We start from the raw sequence: 6,358 nt of genomic DNA, 5'->3' as shown, positions 1-6,358 counted from the left end.
TAAATTTGATTATGATTACAATATGCCTCCTATATTTAATGATAGCTACTTTGTTGAATTTGCTCCCACTACAACTAATAAAATTGATTATGCTTATGTGGAGAGTAATAATTTTATACATGAGACTCATGATAAGAATGCTTTATGTGATAGTTATATTGTTGAGTTTGCTCATGATGCTACTGGACATTATTATGAGAGAGGAACATATGGTTGTAGAAATTTTCATGTTACTAAAACACCTCTCTATATGCTTAAAATTTTGAAGTTGAGCTTGTCTAGTTTTCCTATGCTTATTGCATTATGCCAACATAACTTGTTTATTTACAAGATTCCTTTTCATAGGAAGCATGTTAGACTTAAATGTGTTTTTAATTTGCTTCTTGATGCTCTCTTTTGCTTCAAATACTATTTCTTGCGAGTGCATCATTAAAACTGCTGAGCCCATCTTAATGGCTATAAAGAAAGAACTTCTTGGGAGATAACCCATGTGTTTATTTTACTACAATAATTTTTTTTTATATTTGTGTCTTGGAAGTTGTTACTACTGTAGCAACCTCTCCTTATCTTAGTTTTGTTGCATTGTTGTGCCAAGTAAAGTCTTTGATAGCAAGGTTGATACTAGATTTGGATTACTGCGCAGAAACAGATTTCTTGCTTTCACGAATCTGGGCCTAATTCTCTGTAGGTAACTCAGAAAATTATGCCAATTTACGTGAGTGATCCTCAGATATGTACGCAACTTTCATTCAATTTGAGCATTTTCATTTGAGCAAGTCTGGTGCCTCTTAGAAATTCGTCTTTACGGACTGTTCTGTTTTGACAGATTCTGCCTTTTATTTCGCATTGCTTCTTTTGCTATGTTGGATGGATTTCTTTGTTCCATTGACTTCCAGTAGCTTTGAGCAATGTCCAGAAGTTTTAAGAATGATTATGTCACCTCTGAACATGTGAATTTTGATTGTTCACTAACCCTCTAATGAGTTGTTTTGAGTTTGGTGTGGAGGAAGTTTTCAAGGGTCAAGAGAGGAGGATGATATACTACGATCAAGAAGAGTGAAAACTCTAAGCTTGGGGATGCCCCGGTGGTTCACCCCTGCATATTTCAAGAAGACTCAAGCATTTAAGCTTGGGGATGCCCAAGGCATCCCCTTTTTCATCGACAAAATTATCAGGTTCCTTCTCTTGAAACTATATTTTTATTCGGTCACATCTTATGAACTTTACTTGGAGCGTCTGTTTGTTTTTGTTTTTGTTTTTGTTTGAATAAATGCTTGTGTGGGAGAGAGACACGCTCCGCTGTTGCATATGGACAAATATGTCCTTAGGCTTTACTCATAATATTCATGGCGAAAGAATCTTCTTCGTTAAATTATTATATGGTTGGAATCGGGAAATGCTACATGTAGTAATTGCTATAATGTCTTGGATAATGTGATACTTGGCAATTGTTGTGCTCATGTTTAAGCTCTTGCATCATATACTTTGCACCCATTAATGAAGAAATACATAGAGCTTGCTAAAATTTGGTTTGCATAATTGGTCTCTCTAAGGTCTAGATAATTTCTAGTATTGAGTTTGAACAACAAGGAAGACGGTGTAGAGTCTAATAATGTTTACAATATGTCTTTTATGTAAGTTTTGCTGTACCGCTTCATACTTGTGTTTGCTTCAAACAACCTTGCTAGCCTAAGCCTTGTATCGAGAGGGAATACTTCTCATGCATCCAAATCCTTGAGCCAACCACTATGCCATTTGTGTCCACCATACCTACCTACTACATGGTATTTCTCCGCCATTACAAAGTAAATTGCTTGAGTGCTACCTTTAAACAATTCAAAATTTATTACTTCTGATTTGTGTCAATGTTTTATAGCTCATGAGGAAGTATGTGGTGTTTAACTTTCAATCTTGTTGGGCAACTTTCACCAATGGACTAGTGGCTTCATCCGCTTATCCAATAATTTTGCAAAAAGAGCTAGCAATGGGATTCCCAGTCCCAAATTAATCAACAAAAATAGACACTCCTCCATGGTATGTGATTGTTGGACGGCACCCGAAGGATTCGGTTAGCCATGGCTTGAGAAAGCAAAGGTGGGGAGGAGTGTCATCTAAATAAAACTAAAATAAAAAGGCACTCCTTCATGGTATGAGATTGTTGGCAGGCACCCGAGGATTCGGTTAGCCATGGTTTGTGAAAGAAAGGTTGGAAGGAGTGCCACACAAAAATAAAATAAAATGGGAGCTGCTCTTTGAAGGTTTGTCTGGCAAGGGGGTTAGAGTGCCCACTACCATTCGTTGACAACAACAAACACCTCTCAAAAATTTACTTTTATGCTCTCTTTATGTTTTCAAAATAAAAGCTCTAGCACAAATATATCAATCGATGCTTCCCTCTGCGAAGGGCCTTTCTTTTACTTTTTATGTTGAGTCAGTTCACCTATTTCTCTCCACCTCAAGAAGCAAACACTTGTGTGAACTGTGCATTGATTCCTACATACTTGCATATTGCACTTGTTATATTACTTTGCATTGACAATTATCCATGAGATATACATGTTACAAGTTGAAAGCAACCGTTGAAACTTAATCTTCCTTTGTGTTGCTTCAATACCTTTACTTTGAATTGTTGCTTTATGAGTTAACTCTTATGCAAGACTTATTGATGCTTGTCTTGAAAGTACTATTCATGAAAAGTCTTTGCTTTATGATTCAGTTGTTTACTCATGTCATTTACCATTGCTTTGATCGCTGCATTCATTACATATGCTTACAATAGTATGATCAAGATTATGATGGCATGTCACTCCAGAAATTATCTTTGTTATCGTTTACTTGCTCGGGACGAGCAGAAACTAAGCTTGGGGATGCTGATACGTCTCCGACGTATCGATAATTTCTTATGTTCCATGCCACATTATTGATGATATCTACATGTTTTATGCATACTTTATGTCATATTTATGCGTTTTCCGGAACTAACCTATTGACGAGATGCCGAAGGGCCAGTTCCTGTTTTCTGCTGTTTTTGGTTTCAGAAATCCTAGTAAGGAAATATTCTCGGAATCGGACAAAATCAACGCCCAGCATCTTAGGATTGCACGAAGCTTCCAGAACACCCGAGAGTCGCCAGAGAGGGGCCACAGGGCCACCAGATGACACCCTGGCACGGCCAAGGGGGGGCCCGCACCCCCCTATTGTGTCGTCGCCTCGTTAACCCTCCGACTCCGCCTCTTCGCCTATATAAAGGTCCCTGACCTAAATATTCGATACGAAAAAGCCACGGGACGAGAAACCATCCAGAGCCGCCGCCATCGCGAAGCCAAGATCTGGGGGACAAGAGTCTCTGTTCTGGCACGCCGCTGGGACGGGGAAGTGCCCCCGGAAGGCTTCTCCATCGACACCGCTGCCATCTCCACCGCCATCTTCATCAACGCTGCTGTCTCCCATGAGGAGGGAGTAGTTCTCCATCGAGGCTCAGGGCTGTACCGGTAGCTATGTGGTTAATCTCTCTCCCTATGTACTTCAATACAATAATCTCATGAGCTGCCTTACATGATTGAGATTCATATGATGATGCTTGTAATCTAGATGTCATTATGCTAGTCAAGTGAATTTTACTTATGTGATCTCCGGAGACTCCTTGTCCCACGTGTGTAAAGGTGACAGTGTGTGCACCGTGTGGGTCTCTTAGGCTATATTTCACAGAATACTTATTCACTGTTATGAATGGCATAGTGAAGTGCTTATTTATATCTCTTTATGATTGCAATGTGTTTTGTATCACAATTTATCTGTGTGCTACTCTAGTGATGTTATTAAAGTAGTCTATTCCTCCTGCACGGTGTAATGGTGACAGTGTGTGCATCGTGTAGTACTTGGCGTAGGTTATGATTGTGATCTCTTGTAGATTATGAAGTTAACTATTGCTATGATAGTATTGATGTGATCTATTCCTCCTTTCGTAGCGTGAAGGTGACAGTGTGCATGCTATGTTAGTACTTGGTTTGGTTGTGTTGATCTGTCGTGCACTCTAAGGTTATTTAAATATGAACATCGAATATTGTGGAGCTTGTTAACTCCGGCATTGAGGGTTCGTAATCCTACACAGTTATTGGTGTTCATCATCCAACAAGAGAGTGTAGAGTCTAGCATCTATCTATTTATTCTACTATGTGATCAATGTTGAGAGTGTCCACTAGTGAAAGTATGATCCCTAGGCCTTGTTCCTAAATACTGCTATCGCTGCTTGTTTACTGTTCTACTGCATCTGTACTATCCGCAATATTACCACCATCAACCACACGCCAGTCCTGGGTAGCAAAGCACTTTTCTGGTGCCGTTACTACTGCTCATATTCATTCATACCACATGTATTTCACTATCTCTTCGCCGAACTAGTGCACCTATACATCTGACAAGTGTATTAGGTGTGTTGGGGACACAAGAGACTTCTTGCATTGTGATCGCAGGGTTGCTTGAGAGGGATATCTTTGACCTCTTCCTCCCTGAGTTCGATAAACCTTGGGTGATCCACTTAAGGGAAACTTGCTGCTGTTCTACAAACCTCTGCTCTTGGAGGCCCAACACTGTCTACATGAAAAGAAGCGTGAGTAGACATCAGATGTCTAAGTTGAGAATAATCAAAAGCGAGAAATCCAATGCGAGCTTTCTCCTTAGACCTTTGTACAGGCGGCATAGAGGTACCCCTTTGTGATACTTGGTTAAAACATATCTATTGCGATGATAATCCATGTAAATTCGAGCTAATTAGGACAAGGTGTGGGCACTACTGGTATACTATGCATGAGGCTTGCAACTTATAGGATATCTTATACATAACACATATGCTTTATTACTACCGTTGACAAAATTGTTTCTTGTTTTCAAAATAAAAGCTCTAGCACAAATATAGCAATCCATGCTTCCCTCGTCGAAGGGCCTTTCTTCTACTTTTATGTTGAGTCAGTTCACCTACTTCTTCCATCTTAGAAGCAAACACTTGTGTTAACTGTGCATTGATTCTTACATGCTTGCATATTTGCATTCATCATATTACTTTGCATTGACAACTATCCATGAGATATACATGTTACAAGTTGAAAGCAACCGCTGAAACTTATATCTTCCTTTGTGTTGCTTCAATGCCTTTATTTAGAATTTATTGCTTTATGAGTTAACTCTTATGCAAGACTTATTGATGCTTGTCTTGAAAGTACTATTCATGAAAAGTCTTTGCTATATGATTCAGTTGTTTAATCATTGTCTTTACCATTGCTTTGAATCGCTGCATTCATCTCATATGCTTTACAATAGTATGATCGAGATTATGTTGGTAGCATGTCACTTCAGAAATTATTCTTTTATCGTTTACCTACTCGAGGACGAGTAGGAACTAAGCTTGGTGATGCTGATACGTCTCCAACGTATCTATAATTTCTGATGTTCCATGCTTGTTTTATGACAATACCTACATGTTTTGTACACACTTTATGATGATTTTATGCGTTTTCCGGAACTAACCTATTGACGAGATGCCGAAGTGCCAGTTCCTGTTTTCTGTTGTTTTTGGTTTCAGAAATCCTAGCAAGGAAATATTCTCGGAATTGGACGAAATCAACGCCCAGCATCTTATAATTCCACGAAGCTTCCAGAACACCCGAGAGGGACCAGAGGAGGGCCCTGTGGGCCCCGCACATGTGGCCGGCGCGGCCAAGGAGCCAGGCGCGCCGCCCTACTGTGTGGTGGCCCCGTCAGCCTTCCGACTCCGCCTCTTCGCCTATAAGAAGCCCCCTGACCTAAATCTTCGATACGAATAAGCCACGGTACGAGAAACCTTCCAGAGCCGCCGCCATCGCGAAGCCAAGATTCGGGGGACAGAAGTCTCTGTTCCGGCACGCCGCCGGGACGGGGAAGTGCCCCCGGAAGGCATCTCCATCGACACCACCGCCATCTTCATCGCCGCTGCTGTCTCCCATGATGAGGAGGGAGTAGTTCTCCCCCGAGGCTAAGGGCTGTACCGGTAGCTATGTGGTTCATCTCTCTCCCATGTACTTCAATACAATGATCTCATGAGCTGCCTTACATGATTGAGATTCATATGAGCTTTGTATCACTATTAATCTATGTGCTACTCTAGTGATGTTATTAAAGTACTCTATTCCTCCTCCATGATGTAATGGTGACAGTGTGTGCATCATGTAGTACTTGGCGTAGTTTATGATTGTGATCTCTTGTAGATTATGAAGTTAACTATTACTATGATGGTATTGATGTGATCTATTCCTCCTTTCATGGTCTGTTGGTGACAGTGTGCATGCTATGTTAGTACTTGGTATAATTGCGTTGGTCTATCATG

This window comes from Lolium perenne, chromosome 2, assembly GCF_019359855.2.
Source record: "Lolium perenne isolate Kyuss_39 chromosome 2, Kyuss_2.0, whole genome shotgun sequence".
NCBI lineage: Eukaryota > Viridiplantae > Streptophyta > Magnoliopsida > Poales > Poaceae > Lolium > Lolium perenne.
Note: the sequence above shows the minus strand (reverse complement) of the source record.